This window comes from Nicotiana sylvestris, chromosome 3 (genome assembly GCF_000393655.2).
Source record: "Nicotiana sylvestris chromosome 3, ASM39365v2, whole genome shotgun sequence".
Taxonomy (NCBI): domain Eukaryota; kingdom Viridiplantae; phylum Streptophyta; class Magnoliopsida; order Solanales; family Solanaceae; genus Nicotiana; species Nicotiana sylvestris.
Window position 1 is genome coordinate 177,271,742 of NC_091059.1, and position 16,617 is coordinate 177,288,358.

The following is a 16,617-nucleotide window of genomic DNA, read 5'->3' on the forward strand; positions in this document are numbered from 1 at the left end:
AAATAAAATACATGTTGCATGCATATAGGATTTAATTATGTATTTAAAAGATAATTTAAATAAAATCACAAAAATATGCAATAGTTCTATTTTAAATATTTCACTGTGTGATTAATGTTTTGTCTATGTATTAATAGGAAATTTATCTTTGTAAGGGTAATTTTGTTTTTATTATTTTTATTAAGAATTTAATAATTAGTAATTTAATTAGGAAATTAAAAGAAGTAGAAATTAAGTGGGTAAAACGGATCTGGGCCAAATCTTAAACAAAACAATCAGGCCCAAACCATTTTAACCCACCCCCACAGCCCAATCCAAAACAGCCCAGGTACCGGTCCAATTCAGCTACGCCAAACGACGTCGTTTGGTGATCATTCATCAAGGGCCGTTAGATTAGATCAATTCAACGGCTGAGATACACTACCCTTACCCGGAACCCTCTACCCGACCCATCGCCCCGACTCAGCCCGACCCTGGCATTAAACCAAACGACATCGTTTGGTTTAATGAACGAATCCTGGCCACTCATTCTGATTGATCTAACGGTCAAGATCAATCCACCCCTCCCCTATATAAGTTCCAGACCCCTACCCCGGCCCCCCTAACTAAACCCCCCCTCTCTACTGTTCATCGTCACCTTCCTCAGACCCCCCCATAACCCTAGCCGCCCTAAGACCCCAAAGCCTGAAACCCGGCGGCATCAACGCCGCCGGTCACCACCTTAACAACCTAGAACCCCCTGAACATCCTCTATCCAGTTATGCTAGCCACTTGGCTCGAATCTGCTTGAAGGTTCTCGAATCTTCATTTGAAGATTCGAGCCGAGTTTAGATCTAAACCTAACAGCCCCAAATCGACACCATAGCTTCCCCTAACCACCCTGAGTATGGATCTATTGTTTGTTTGGCTCGAATCAGTTCCAAGCTTCTCGAATCTTCTTTTGAAGATTCGGACCAAACAAGAACAAACTCAGATCTGTTTTAAGCTGACACCAAATGACCCCTAGGCTACCCTCACCCTTGTATCATGTTTGGTTCTCCTCGAATCTGACCAGAAATGGTTAAATCCCAAATCGAACTTTCAAGAACCCTAAAAATACCAAACTTTTGGATTCCGTTCAGATTGAATAAAGATTGAGGTTTAATCGACCTTAGTCGAAGTATTTTCAGTGGAAAATACTTCGACTAAGGTCTGTTTGATTTCAAACAAAATCCGAAGCCGAGTTGAGTTCGAGTCTGATTAAAATTCAGAGGTACTTTTCTATTTCTGTTTGCATATTCTGTATGTATTTTTGTTTGTTTTAATAACTTGTTAATTTTTTTTTATATTTTTTGTTTTGATTAATTCTGTCATTTTGTCTCATGCCCGTCTATATGATCAAAATATGAAACTGTTTCTGTTGGTTGTGATTGTTCATAATGTAAGTAATCGACTCGATTAAGTTCGTCGATTAGTTATATTATGAATTCTCATTTATGATAATGCTAATAAAAAACAGTCTGCTTCTATTATTTTAGACTGATTATGGACAAATGTTGTAAATAGTCTACTGATTAATACTTGTCAATTAAATCATGTTTGTTTGCAAATCAGTAATTTCAAATGTATGATGTGTATATATTGTTTTCTGAACAGGGCATTGTCAGTATATTGACAATGCTCCTGTGTTTGTTTGATTTATTGTTCAAAGTTAAAGCTCAGTTACTGAACTCAGTGTAATATGTTGCTATGATGATTGGTTCTGAATTCAGTATGATTCTACCAATGTTTGATTGGATGTAATTGTGTTAGGAATTACATTTTTAATTAGAATTCAGTCCAAACTTTAGGATTGGTTAAAGCTGCTTAAACAGATTTTAAAATCTGTATTGTGAAATTCTGAATTTAAGACAGTAATAACATTAATTACAGTAGAAAATCTGGGACATTTTTGGACAGAATAGTGAGGGTAATATGATATAAAAGTGAGCTGATAGTGGAGTGATAATGGCTATTAGTTAATGAGTAATAATGGGGAACAAAGGGTAATGGGCTGCTTAAAATCAGGATAGGATCATTTAATGTATTAAAAAGTAGTTTGTAATGGAACTTTCTGTTTTAATAGAAGAAAGGGGTCCAAGAAGCACTTAAAAAGCATAAGACCAGCCCTGTATAAAGACAGGAGCTGGACAGCTTAATGGGAAAACTTGAAGAGAGTTTGAGAGATTTTAGGAGAGGAAAAAAAAGAAAAAAATCTGAAAAACAGAAGATTTTAAGAAAGAAAAAGAAAGGAGACTGAGAGTTTTTGAGAGAGAGAATTGGGACTGATTTAGGGCAGCTTAAAAGAAAGAGTTTTCAGACAGAAAAATTAGAAAGGAAGAAGAGAGAAAATCTGATTTGAAAAGGAAAGGGGCAGATTTTGAATACAGATTTGGAAGAAAGATTGAAATCAGATTTTGAGAGGGAGATCTTATCAGTTTTCATAGAAAGAAAGAAAAAACTGAAGCACAAAAATAGAATTCTGTCTCGAAAGTCAGGATTGAAGTTGATTCTGTGTTTAAAAATTGAAATTTTTTCAGTCTGTTTTGTTCTAAGTCTCAGAATTAGAAATATCATTCTTTTCATTAAATCTGTCCGGATTTGTTCAATATCGTTGTTCAGTTAAAAATCTGAAACTTCCTAAAAGTACTGTCACTGTGCATCTGGGTTCTTCGGGTCTTATTATTGCTCAAACCTGTGGAAAGACTGCTATTCCATTGATTTTGTTACTGCTGCTACTGCTGAAATTTACTCCTTCTACCTTCATTTTCCAGGTACATACCTTTTAAACTCAGGTTGTGAAAAGCTTCAACACGGCAAATAAATGAAGTTTGGAGTTATAATTTTGCTTTTTACTCATCTAAGTCCTTTAGTTTAAATTTCTGTTTTATTTCATGTTGGTTAACTAGTAGTGAATTCAACACTATGGCTATAAGTTAATCATCTTATTTTGAAATTCGTGTAAAAGTTTGTAATAATATTATCCATTTCGAAATCTCATTAGTATAGTTATATTTGAATTGTCAAAGTAGGGAATATGGCATGAATGTTGGTCATTATTTAATTTTGTTGTTAGCTAAGTAAGAAAGTAATGTAGAAGTATCAAGAAAACTACAGTAGTAATATCTATTGTTAAATAAGGTAAAATGGTGTTGGTATTATTTCCATGTATAAGATAGCAGGTATCTATAGAACCATCAGTGGATGGTAAGTTGAGTTGTCATGGCTCATTATGATGTTAAAGTGCTACGAATGTTTCAAGACATACAAATATGTGGCATGTAAGGCAATGTTGTTAATCAATTTGTACAATAATTCTTTTCTTATCAACTTGATGCCTATTCACCCTCATAAATAAATTAACCAAACAATTAGGCCAATTAGATCAAAAGCAAGTATATGAGAATAAAATGAGGTGTACAAGCATAAATTGCAATACTTATATCAATGGTAAGTAGAAATAGAATTTGCACTAAATAAGAAATAAATAAAAATTGTTCAAAAATACTTCTTCCCTTCATAAATCATTTTGTGAGTTTCATATGTCCCTCATTCTTTGGTATATGTATATATGTTGTATTTGTGAAGAATAGTATTAATCATGTTCTTATTCTTTATTTTGAATTTGAATAGTCTTGGATGAACATAAATTATACGCGGAAATTCTAATCGACGGGCAACATTTAATAAATTGTGGATTCTTTTTCAAGAATTAAAGGGTATCTTAAAAGGAGATTTCTCGTGATATAATAAACAATTTGTGGAAATTCCATAATACCATTACAGTATTTTGCGCAATTAGGGATGCGTTCGCGTACCCTGATTATATTTAAAAGCAAATTCGGATTATGCGTACGCGCAATTTCGAGCGAATATTTTAAAGGATTTCTCCGCGGATGTCAAAATAATTTCATATAACCCGAGATGTGTAGTTCATTGTCCAAATAAAAGGATGATGATGTTCCGGATTTTATTTTTAATTTTCGAATATATATTTTTATATAACATGGACAATTTTATTGTGTACACGTACGCGTGGCACAATCCCTGGTACTTATAAAAAGTATATAATACGAATATACGTACGCGTAATTCGTCCATATAATTGTAAACAATAAGTAAAAAGCGGTAGTAAAATCATGCAATAAAAACGTATTTAGTAAAAATCAAGATAATTAAGCCAATAATAAAAACAGTTAAGCGACCGTGCTAGAACCACGGAATTCGGAAATGCCTAATACCTTCTTCCGGATTAACAGAATTCCTTACTCAGGATTTCTGGTTCGCAGAATAATAAACAGAGTCATATTCTCCTCGATTCAGGGATTAAAATTGGTGACTTGGGACGCCTTAAAATTTCCAGGTGGCGACTCTGAAATAATTAAATAAATCCCGTTTCGACTGTCCTTCAATTGGAGAAAACTCCCCACGCGCCCCGCGGGCGCGGTAAAAAGGAGGTGTGACAGCTCTGGCGACGCTCTGGCGACTCTGCTGGGGAACGAACCCAGAACCATTGGTTCAGGGTTTAAAGAATTCGAGCTTAAAATATCTGTTTTTATTGGCTTTACTTACTATATAATTTTCAACTGTTTATATGCTAATATGCTAAATGTTTTTTTTTACCGCTTTAATATTATTTGAATTGTGAATATATACAACTGCTACGAAACCCCCTTCTTTCTGAGTCTTCTGAATTTATGGTGTACACGTGCGCGTGACCCACCTTTCTGTTAAAGTCATACCAAATAAGACGGAGTTGGGACAAGTAACTAGGCCGGGCAGACTTTCGTGCTCCCGGTACGTTGCCCCCGCTTCGGCTCAAACTGTCCGTTTGGGTAAGCCAGGTTTAGAACAATCAACCTAAGGTTTTACACTTAGAATAACTCAGCCATGTACCGGATCCCTAGTAGGAACGTCTATTTGCATCATACACATTTGGCCTTGGAGACTCAACACAGGGGTTGGGTCTGTCTAGGACAGGTGAACCCAAAATAAAAAGACCATCATGATGCATCCTACTTGTTACTTGTGCATTCATTTGCCTCGAACATGCTTGTTGACCAGCTTAAATAAAATCATGGTGAGAAGAAGGGAATAAAATGAGTTGTTTTAAAAAAAAAAAATCGAAAAAAAAATAGTTTTAAATTTTGAAATAAAGGTATTTAATAAATAAAAAAAAATCGAAAATGATTTTTTTTTAGTATAAATTTTCAAAAATGAATTTTGACTTTATCAAAATTAAATTTCAGATACAAAATGAGCACCACACAAAGCCCTCATCCACAAGTACGGAAGAATTTCTATGTCAGCTTCAAATGTGGTGGTATGATTTAGGCGAAGACGGTCAAAAATGGGTCGTCAAGCATTTGGGAAATCTCACGGACATTATGAAAGTTAAACCCCGTGATGATCTGATTGCGGCGTTAGTAACTTTTTGGGACCCTGCTCACAATGTTTTTCGTTTCTCTGACTTCGAGCTTACTCCTACATTAGAGGAGATAGCTGGATATGCTGGTTTTGACGGAAGTTTAAGAAATCAAAGCTTGATATTCACAAAGGCTCCTTCGGTACATCGATTCTTCGGTCTTCTGAACATCAGCAGTCAAATCAGGAAAAGCAATGTCATCAATGGATGTTGTTCCTTCAACTTTTTGTATTCAAGGTTCGGAAAGTCAGATGGGTTCGAAATTCATGAGAAAGGCCTTACTAATAAGCAAAACAAAGACACTTGGCAGATGCACCGTCGATTTGCTTTCATGGTGGCTTTTCTAGGAATCATGGTCTTCCCAAATAAAGAGCGAACAATTGATATTCGCACCGCAAAAATTGTGCAAATCCTCACCACCAAAGAAAATCACACCTTTGTCCCCATCATTCTATTAGACATTTATCGGGCTTTGACTTTATGCAAATCAGGAGCAAAAGTCTTTGAAGGATGCAAAATTTTGTTGCAAATGTGGGTGATGGAGCATCTCCAACAACAGCCCAAGATCATACAGTATGGGTCAAACAATGATAATTGCATCGAGAGCTATGAGGAAAGAACAAAAAATTATCAGGTTCCAGAAGGGATAGAAGCATGGGTATCTCATCTAAAGGCTTTAACGGCAAATCAAATTGAATGGACTCTGGGATGGCTCCCGATGAGGGAAGTAATACACATGTCAGCCTCAAATAGTTATCTACTACTATTGGGATTGAGAAGCATTCAGCCGTATGCACCACTGAGAGTCCTAAGGCAATTAGGGAGATATCAAATAGTTCCTGATGATGAAGATTTGAGTGTGCAAGTAATCGAATTACACCCAGAAGCCACTATTCCCGAGGCTCTACTTCAGCAGATGTGGAATGGGTGCCGATACTTGAAAAGTGATACTCAAGTCCCAGACGCTACAAAGGGTGAGATAAATCCTGGATATGCAAGGTGGTTTGAAAAACGGTCTCGCGTAGATGATGTACCAGAGCCTGAACTAAGAAGGCCAACAAAAAGACCCCATGTTCAAAACTTCAATGATAAAATCCAAGAACGGTTGATCTGGGGAGAAAAGGAAAAAGGGTACAAAGCAACTATCCATGCCCTAAAAGAAAATCTGAGAAGCCTCAGTTTGGAAAAAGATTTACAAGCACAAGAAGCCGAAGGCGAGAAGAAGAGTCTAGCTTGTGAGAATGAAAATCTTCATGCTCGATTCCAAAAAATGAAAAGAGTTTCTGAAACGCCAAAGAGGAGCTGGAAGGATCAAAAAACCATCGCCAATCTCTTTGAAAGAATGCAAGATTATGATTCCATTCTTGCGGAAAACGAAAGGGAATTGAGCAAGGCAAAAGAAAGGATCCAACAATTAAACGAAGAAGCCAGATCTAACAAGGAACGCCAGGATAGGCAATCCGAAAAAGACAAGGCACAATTCAAGAAGGAAAAGGACTATTGGATGCAATCAGAAGACCAGCTTCGTGCACAACTAGAAGAGGCAAGAAGATGCAACAGAAAACACCAACAAGCAGACCTCGACAGGGAAAGAGCGCAAGCAAGATTAGAGCAGGCCAGACTCCGAGCTCTGTTAGAATCAGCTCTAGATCGTGAAAACCGTGTCAGAGATATAGCCACCACTCGTCAGCAGCAATTGCAAGACCAAGACCAACGTCTCCAAGGTTTCAGGGCACAAATCCACGACCTGGCAGTCTTCACATCTCAAAGTTATGTAAACTGCCAAGGAATGGATTATGAAAGGTTTACAGAGCATGCGCCCACTTTTGCTCGTCATCTAGCAATGGAGTTGGAAAGGATGTATCGTAACGCTGGGAGGCCATCCGGGTCAAGCCCCACATTGAGCAGATAATCCAATATTTGACAACAAAAGTGGAAAGTGGGGCACGTTGTGAGATGTTAAGAATTGTATCTTTTATTTTGATTTAAGTGTGTGTTTTCAAGCCATTTTCTTAAAGTTTTCCAAATGTAATTCCATCTTTGTGTAATGAATAAAAGTGATTGCCTTTAGTCCGAACTACGCAAGGTCTGATTCATGTAAGGCATGATACGTAGGCAATCTCTAAGATTCGACCACCACGATAAAAGATATATATAATAAATAAAAGTGAATAACAATAAAAATTTCAAGAAAGCTGGGACGACACAAACAGCCGAGCAAATGCATAATAGAAAGGGATTATTTGTCTAGGAGCATTGCATCTCAACGTGTAATTATATATGTGTTAAACTCTCAAAACTAACAAGTTTGTTCATTTCCAGAATTCAAGCAGTTAGTTTCTCTAAAGAGTATACTGGCATATTATCACTATCACACAAGATCAAAAGGACCAATACCCGAAAGTATGTCTATCCCAGATGTTGACACAGGTATGGAGATAGAGGAGATGGATGTCGGGAAAATGAAAGAAGAGATGTTTAAACTCAAGCAGCAAATGGCTGAGATGTACCAAGCCTGGTCTACAGGACAGTTACCCCCATCTTACCCAAATAACCCTGCTCCATCAATGACCCAAACTCAGGATAATATCACCACTGAATTATCCCCAAACTTCCCCATTTACCAGCACTACCGAGGCACCACCTCTCAGACACCGCAGTCTCCACCTCCGAAACCCGTTCCATATTTTCCTCCACCTATGACTCCTGTTTTCGTAGCACCTCCCCTTGCTACATTCCACAAATCTCCTAGTGAGCCTACATTCCAGGCCCAAGACAACCAATATTACCCCCGGAGCCCACCCTCAAAGCCTCCGAAATTAATTCAACTGCTCCTCGTTTTGATCTCCCAACCGAAATTGACAAGCCAACTAAAAATGTTGAACAAGAAGAGATGTTCAGGAAGGTCAAGAGTCTAGAGCAATCGTTCAGAGACATGCGAGGATTAGGCGGGCAAGTCAGTGTAGCATACAAAGATTTATGCTTATTCCCCAATGTACAATTGCCAGTTGGCTTCAAGATGCCCAAATTTGACCTATACAGCGGGCACGACGACCCAGTAGCTCACTTAAGGGGTTTCTGTAGCAAGATGCGAGGAGCTGGGGGAAAGGATGAATTATTGATGGCTTACTTCAGTCAAAGTCTAAGCGGATCAGCTTTGGAGTGGTATACACGCCAGGACCATGGAAGATGGTACACCTGGGATGACCTGGCACAGGCATTCGCATACCATTTCCAATACAATCTGGAAATCATCCCAGATCGATTATCTTTGACCAAATTTGAGAAGAAACACAATGAAAGTTTCAGAGAGTATGGTTTTCGGTGGAGAGAACAGGCAGCAAGAGTGGATCCTCCTATGAAGGAGAGCGAAATGGTAGACTACTTCCTCCAAGCCTTGGAACCGACTTACTATGCCCACTTGGTTTCAGCGGTTGGGAAATCATTCAACGAAGTAGTGAAGATGGGAGGTATGGTGGAAGAAGGCCTCAAGACAAATAAAATCATGAGCTATTCAGCAATTAAGGCAACTACTCAAGCTATTCAAGGCGGGGTAGGAGGAATTGGAAGAAAGAAGAGGGAGGAAGCAGCGGTAGTTGATTCAGGAATTTGGCCGGGACCCAGAGGGTCACCGCTTTACTATAATCAACAACGACCTCGCCAATCAGCTTACCACCATGATTCATCCCAACACTACTATCACCCTTCAGAGCCTCATTTTTCCATTAACCATGCTCAAGCATACAATCAGCCACCTGTTCACACCAATTGGCGTGCTCCTGTCACACCAAATACTTACCCACGAGCCTATCCCGGACCAAGTTTCAGGCCTAGGCCAGCATTCAGGGGAGAAAGGGAACAGAAAAAGAAAACTTACACTCCATTGGGAGAGTCTTACACTAGTCTGTTCCACAGGCTGAGACAGCTAGACATGCTGAGACCAATACAATCCAAGCTACCCAATCCTCCTCCAAAGAATCTGGATTACACCATTAGCTGTGAATATTGCTCCGGTGCACCAGGCCATGATACGGAGAAATGCTGGCATTTGAAAAATGCAATACAAGAGCTGATTGATACTAATAAAATCGAGGTTCAAACCCCCGAAGCCCCAAATATCAATAGAAATCCAATGCCAGCCCATCAAGAGGCTAATATGATAGAAATCATACAAGCTGATGGGGAGACAAAGAAGCCGTCACAAACTGTCATGATGATCAAGTCTCATGAAACCAAGCCAGATAAGCAGTTAATGGAGGAGAAGCCGGTGTCTAAGCAGAACAAAAATGGTGATGAACCGTCTATGATAGTCGATGAGGGATCATCGAGCAAAGTTGCCGCAAAACAAGAAAGGCCGAAAGTGATAGTACCAGGGGTTGCTAACAAACCCATTGTATTCGTGGAAGGAGCCCGTACAGATCGGGTTATTATTGCACCTGTAATCCAGCTGCCGGTCATCAACAACAAAGCCATCCCATGGAACTATGAACGGGTGACTGTAATGTACAAGGGCAAAGAAATCAAGGAAGAAGTGTGTGAGGTGCAAGGCTTGACACGTTCGGGAAGATGTTTTACTCCCGAAGAGTTGAGAAAAACTAAAAACAATCCAACGCCAACAAAGAGAGCTGTGACGGAAGAAGAGGCGGAGGAGTTTTTAAGAAAAATGAAACTCCATGATTATTCTGTCGTGGATCAATTAAAGAAGACCCCCGCTCAAATTTCATTGTTGTCATTACTGATACATTCAGAGGAGCACCGTCTGGCTTTGATGAAAATCCTGAATGAGGCTCATGTTCCTGAAAAGATCTCTTGTAAATCATTTGGGAAAAATAGCCAACAGAATCTTTGAGACAAACAGAATTACATTTGCTGATGATGAATTACCTGTGGAAGGTACCGAGCACAACAGAGCTCTTTACCTCACCGTGAAATGTGAAAACTCCATAGTAACCCGGGTATTGGTTGACAATGGGTCCAGTGCAAACATATGCCCTCTCTCCACTTTAAACAAATTAAAAATTAAAGAGGAGAGGATCCAGAAGAATAGTATCTGCGTACGAGGATTTGACGGTGGAAGCAGAGATTCATTTGGCGACATAGTGTTGGAACTAACTATAGGGCCAGTTGAATTCACAATGGAATTCCAAGTGTTGGACATGACTGTTTCTTACAACTTGTTGTTGGGTCGACCATGGATCCATGCTGCTAAAGCAGTCCCGTCAACACTACATCAGGCTGTCAAGTTTGAATGGGATCATCAAGAAATAGTCGTGCATGGAGAAGAAAGTTTAAATGCTCACAACAGTACCATTGTACCGGTCGAGGGAACAGAAATTGACCAAGGACCATGGGTATACCAAGTGTCCGACACGGTGTCGGTAGAGAAAATTCCAGAAGGGAAATACCTTCCGAATCCAAAGATATCCTCTGCATCAGTCATGGTAGCTTATGAAATGTTAAAGAATGGCTTTATACCCGGCAAAGGTCTGGGCTTATCTCTGCAAGGAATTGTACAACCAGTATCTCTCCCCGAGAACTGGGGAACATTCGGTTTAGGGTTCATACCCACCGCCAATGACGTGATAAGGGCCAGGAAGTTGAAACACCGAGCATGGGTTCTTCCAAAACCAGTACCACATCTGTCAAGGCGCAGGGGGAGTTTTTTCCAATTAAAGGACAATCGAAACGGGATTGGTTTAATTATTTCAGAGTCTCCACTTGGGAGATTTAGGGTGTCCCAAGTCACCAATTTTAATCCCGAATCGAGGAAAATAATGACTCTATATTATAGTCTGCGTACCAGAAATCCGGATAAGGAATTCTGTTAACCCGGGAGAAGGTGTTAGGCATTCCCGAGTTCCGTGGTTCTAGCACGGTCGCTCAATTGTTATATTCGGCTTGATTATCTGATTTTATACAAGTATGAACTTATGTGCAAATTTTAACTTTTAACCGCTTTATTATTATTGTTTTTACAAGAATGTGAACATCGCTTAAAACACGTCTTTGGACTGCGTCACATGAAATGCACCCACAATCCGGAACGCATTTTATTTGATGTTTTGAGATTTGGATTTGGGTCGCATGAAATGCACACCCGAGCTTGAGAAAGTAATTATTAAACACGCGCCTAAAGAGACTATCGCGTTATTATTTTGCGGAGGTCGTGAAATTCGCTAAACGGCCCTCCTGAATTCTAAGTAATTTAAAATAAGTATTTACTGAGGGCCCCACAATTTATGTTTTTATTTGGCGAGGCTCATCTCATTCTTATTTTTTAAAAGGAATTTGCAACGTCATGGAAATGCATCTCATACCACGTCACAGTCCATGTACCCGTGATTAAAGACATATTTCGACTCCGTTGAGATTTGGATTTGGGTCACATAAATGTGCACCCGAGTTTAGGGAGATAACATTATTAAAGGCGCGCCTAAAGCAACTAGCGCATTATTATTTTTGGTAGGGCCGCGAAATTTGCTAAACGGCCCGTCCCAGAATCTAAGTATTTAAAACATATATTTTGCGAGGGCTCCGCAATTTGTACATTTTTTATTTAGCGAAGCTCGTCTCTTTTTTATTTTTTTATTTATTATTATTATTTTTTATTTATTTTTTATATATTTTTTTATATATATTATTATTATTATTTTTTTTAAAAAGACAAGGCTAAAATGACTACATTTCTTTGTTACTTCACGAGGTCATGGATCGTAGATTAAACTTATTTGATGAAACGAGTATTTTTCCGCGGGATTAAATTACTACTATGATTTTAACATTGCTACTACATGTACAAACAACTATTAAGACAAACATTGAGATAACAACAATCTGAGCGTGAAGAAACAAAATGCCGAATAACTACTTAACATGACGGAACAAAAGAAATACATTCCCGAACAAATTTCAATATCATACGGAGTTAATTAACAAGAAATAGCAACTTACAAACATCATGTGAATATGTCTCGCTCATTTGCATACTATTCGCATGAACTAGGATTGTATCTCAACGAACACATGTTCATGTTACTAAACAACAAATATGAAGGACATGGACAGAGATGACCTACTTGATATTATCGTCCGATGCGTTGGACCCGCGACGAAACCTCGGACAACAACCTCGACGTACCGGACCTCGACGAACCAAAGACGACCTCAACGGACCTCACCCCGGACAGCACTTCTGGGCTACCTTTTCGTGCGTTTTCAGTTAGGCTTCAGCCGGTGTGTGTGTGTGTGTTTTTCAGTCAGCCATGGCAAAGGGGGGAAGGGTCGTCCATGGCGGGATGTTGCAGGCAGTCACTTGGACGTAGGGAGTAGAAGCGGCAGCAGTGGAGGAGTGGTCGTGGTCGACGGAACGGGGCAGCAAGTTATGGAGGTCGACGGACTGGAGGAGTGGTCGTTCGGATGGTGGTTATGGCGTTGTGGCAGTGGTCGGCGATAGAGGAGTCGGGTGGTCGTTCATGGAGTGTTGATGGTGGGGGGGGGCTGTTCGGACGATGGTGGGGCTGCCGGGGAAGGTGACGGGTTGAGGAGGAGTGAGCTCGGACGTGTCGATGGAGGTAGATGTTTGGGACAGTGGTTATGGCGTTGTGGGGGTGGCGCGACTGGTTCGGACGTGAGGGAAGCTGGGAGGAGGAGGGGTGGTTGCCGGTGTTTGGTGGTGGCGGAAGGGATAGGGGAAGCTGGGGTTTAGGCGTTGGAGGGGACGGTGGCAACGTAGGGGGGGGGGGAGCTGGGATCGTTTTCTTTTTTCCGTCCCGTTCTTTTTTCCAGTAGGTTTTATCTCTTTCTTCTTTTGAAGAAGAAAGACCAACAGTAGTCTTTCTCTTTTTCGTTTTTTTTTCTTCTGACCCAAAAAATCCAAAATCCCTCTGTCAAATGTGTAGTCCGTGTATTTGACATGGTTTGCCCAGAAAAATGAGCCCACGCGTGGTGGGGTTCAAGGCATATGTTCCCCACGCGTGGTGGGGTTCCCCACGTGTTCTGGACACGGTTATTATGGGCTAGGTCCGAAAATTAGGCCTAAAACCGGGTAGTTTGAACCCGAATATTATTCTTTTGCCCGGACCCGAGAAATAGGAACACGTTGCTTAACTAGTCCTATGTAAGCAAAATAACTACCAAAAATAAGACTAGTATTTAAACAAAACTATATATTTTTAAATATTTTTCAAGATTTTAAAATAGCTACAAAAATATTAATAAAACTATTTTTTTTGTAATTTTCATTTTTAAATATTAAGATAAAATATGAGGTAATATTTTTGTATTTTTCAAAGTTAAAAATGACTATAGAATATTAATAAAACTATTTTTTTTGTAATTTTCATTTTTAAATATTAAGATAAAATATGAGGTAATATTTTTGTATTTTTCAAAGTTAAAAATGACTATAGAATATTAATAAAACTATTTTTTTTTGTAATTTTCGTTCTTTAATAAAGACAAAAATATGACGTAATTTTTTTGTATTTTTCAAAATTATAATGACTGCAAACATTAATAGAACTATATTTTTTGTAATTTTCGAATTTATATAAAGTACCAAAATAAAGTACAATTTTTGTATTTTTTCAAGTTTATGAGAGATACATAAACTAAAATTTATATATATATTTTTTGAAATTTCCTTTTTGCAACAAAAATAAATTAAAAATAGTTAAAATAGCTATACTAGACCCAATTTCACATATTCATGCTAAAAAATGTGAAAATTCTCGGGGAGGGTCAAAAATCACGTGCTTACAGCTGCCCCTCTTTGACTGGAAACACGAAGAGTTTTCCGACAAAGAACGACTAGACGTGTTTTTGACCCGACCATTACTTGGACGGACTACACTTAAGGAAAGGGAGGGAATGTGACCGAGCCCTGGTATCTGAGCTGCCTACATATCCTTGGTTATACAGGAATCAGGCCACGTGTAGTTCGGGATGAGAGAGATAGTGAAGTGTACCGAGGTGAAGAGCCGATCGAGGTGCCGTTCCGTTGAGGTTCCGGTCCGCGGTCCTGTCGTTACAACAAAAATGAAAACTGAAAAAGACTAACTAAGCCTATCAGCTACTAGTTACAAGGATTCCTATCTCTTAAGTCTTCTGAAACTTGGTCTTGAGTCTTGAATGGTGCTTCATACAGACTTTGGATTTGAACCTTGATACTTGCTAGTTGTAGGCGCTAGTTCTTGAGCAGATCACATCTGTTCTCCACTTCCGTGCTTTGGATTCATTCATCATTTTTTTTTGTGACTAGCTTTTGTTGACCCTCTCAGACTGTTGACTCGCATTCTTGGGGCGAGCTTCTTGTTGCTTCTATCTTGGATTGAGTGCTGGGGATTTTTGTTGTAGCCTTCTGCCTTCCAATGGGTTACGGCTTGACTTTGAACGATCCCGCTGTTCTACAGGCGGACCCCTAACTTCTTCAATCTTTGACATATAACAATCTTCTGCTCTACAGGCAGGCCCCTGACAATCAAAACAAACAAAACAAACAAAATTTCCTAACCCAGTTTGCACTGGGAAGGTTTGTGAGTCGTTAGCAAAATCGTAGCCCACTGATACTACTGGTGCAGTGCTGAGAGTGAACTAAACACTAGATTAGGATGTATTCCCTTGTTTATGCAGGTGGGCGCCTAACTTCAATGCTTGAAATGTAAGGACTGAAATGTATTCCTCCGTTCTATGGGCGGGCTCCCAACTTCAACACTTGTAATGAAAAAGACTGAAATGTATTCCTCTCGTTATACAGGTGGGTGCCTGGATTTAGGAAAATGACTCTTTTTTTCAAAATGTTGTTTTTTTCTCTATCTTAGGAGAAAAATTCATCGGACTAAGATTTTGATCCTAGGAGAAGGTTCATCAGACTAGGTCATTTTTGTTTTTGGTATCTTAGGAGAAAGATTCATCAGACTAAGATTTTGATCCTAGGAGAAGGTTCGTCAGACTAGGTCTCTATCTTAGGAGAAAAATTCATCGGACTAAGATTTTGATCCTAGGAGAAAGATTCATCAGACTAAGATTTTGATCCTAGGAGAAGGTTCGTCAGACTAGGTCTCTATCTTAGGAGAAAAATTCATCGGACTAAGATTTTGATCCTAGGAGAAGGTTCATCAGACTAGGTTTTTCTTTTTGGTATCTTAGGAGAAAGATTCATCAGACTAAGATTTTGATCCTAGGAGAAGGTTCGTCAGACTAGGTCATTTTTTTTTATTTTTTTTTATTTTTTATTTTTTATTTTTTTTTCTTCAAAAACAACTTAGGAGGAAATGCATCTCCTATGGGTAAACTTAACTTTGAGGAAGTGCGTCTCCTGTGGGTACAATAAACTTAGGAAGTGCGTCTCCTATTGGGGATAACTGTTCTTAGGAAGTGCGTCTCCTACTGGGTGAAACTAAACTTTAGGAAGTGCGTCTCCTATGGTGAAACTCGCTTAGGAAGTGCGTCTCCTATTGGTGAAACTTGCTTTAGGACGTGCGTCTCCTATTGGGTGCAATAAACTTAGGAAGTGCGTCTCCTATTGGTAGAACTGAACTTAGGAAGTGCGTCTCCTATGGGTGAAATGAACTTAGGAAGTGCGTCTCCTATGGTGAAACTCGCTTAGGAAGTGCGTCTCCTATTGGTGAAACTTGCTTTAGGAAGTGCGTCTCCTATGGTGAAACTGAACTTTAGGAAGTGCGTCTCCTATGGTGAAACTGACTTAGGAAGTGCGTCTCCTATTGGTGAAACTTGCTTTAGGAAGTGCGTCTCCTATGGTGAAACTGAACTTTAGGAAGTGCGTCTCCTATGGTGAAACTGACTTAGGAAGTGCGTCTCCTATTGGTAAAACTGAAACTTAGGAAGTGCGTCTCCTATGGTGAAACATATAAACTTTAGGAAGTGCGTCTCCTATGGGTAGAACTGAACTTAAGAAGTGCGTCTCCTATGGTAAAACTGAACTTAGGAGGAAATGCATCTCCTATGGGTGAAACTGAACTTAGGAAGTGCGTCTCCTATGGTAAAACTGAACTTAGGAGGAAATGCATCTCCTATGGGTGAAACTGAAACAAACCTAGGAGGAAATGCATCTCCTATGGGTAAAACTAAAACTTAGGAGGAAATGCATCTCCTATGGGTAAAGACGTGGAATGTATGCCTCTATTATCTGGGCGGGCTCCCAATTTCAACACTTG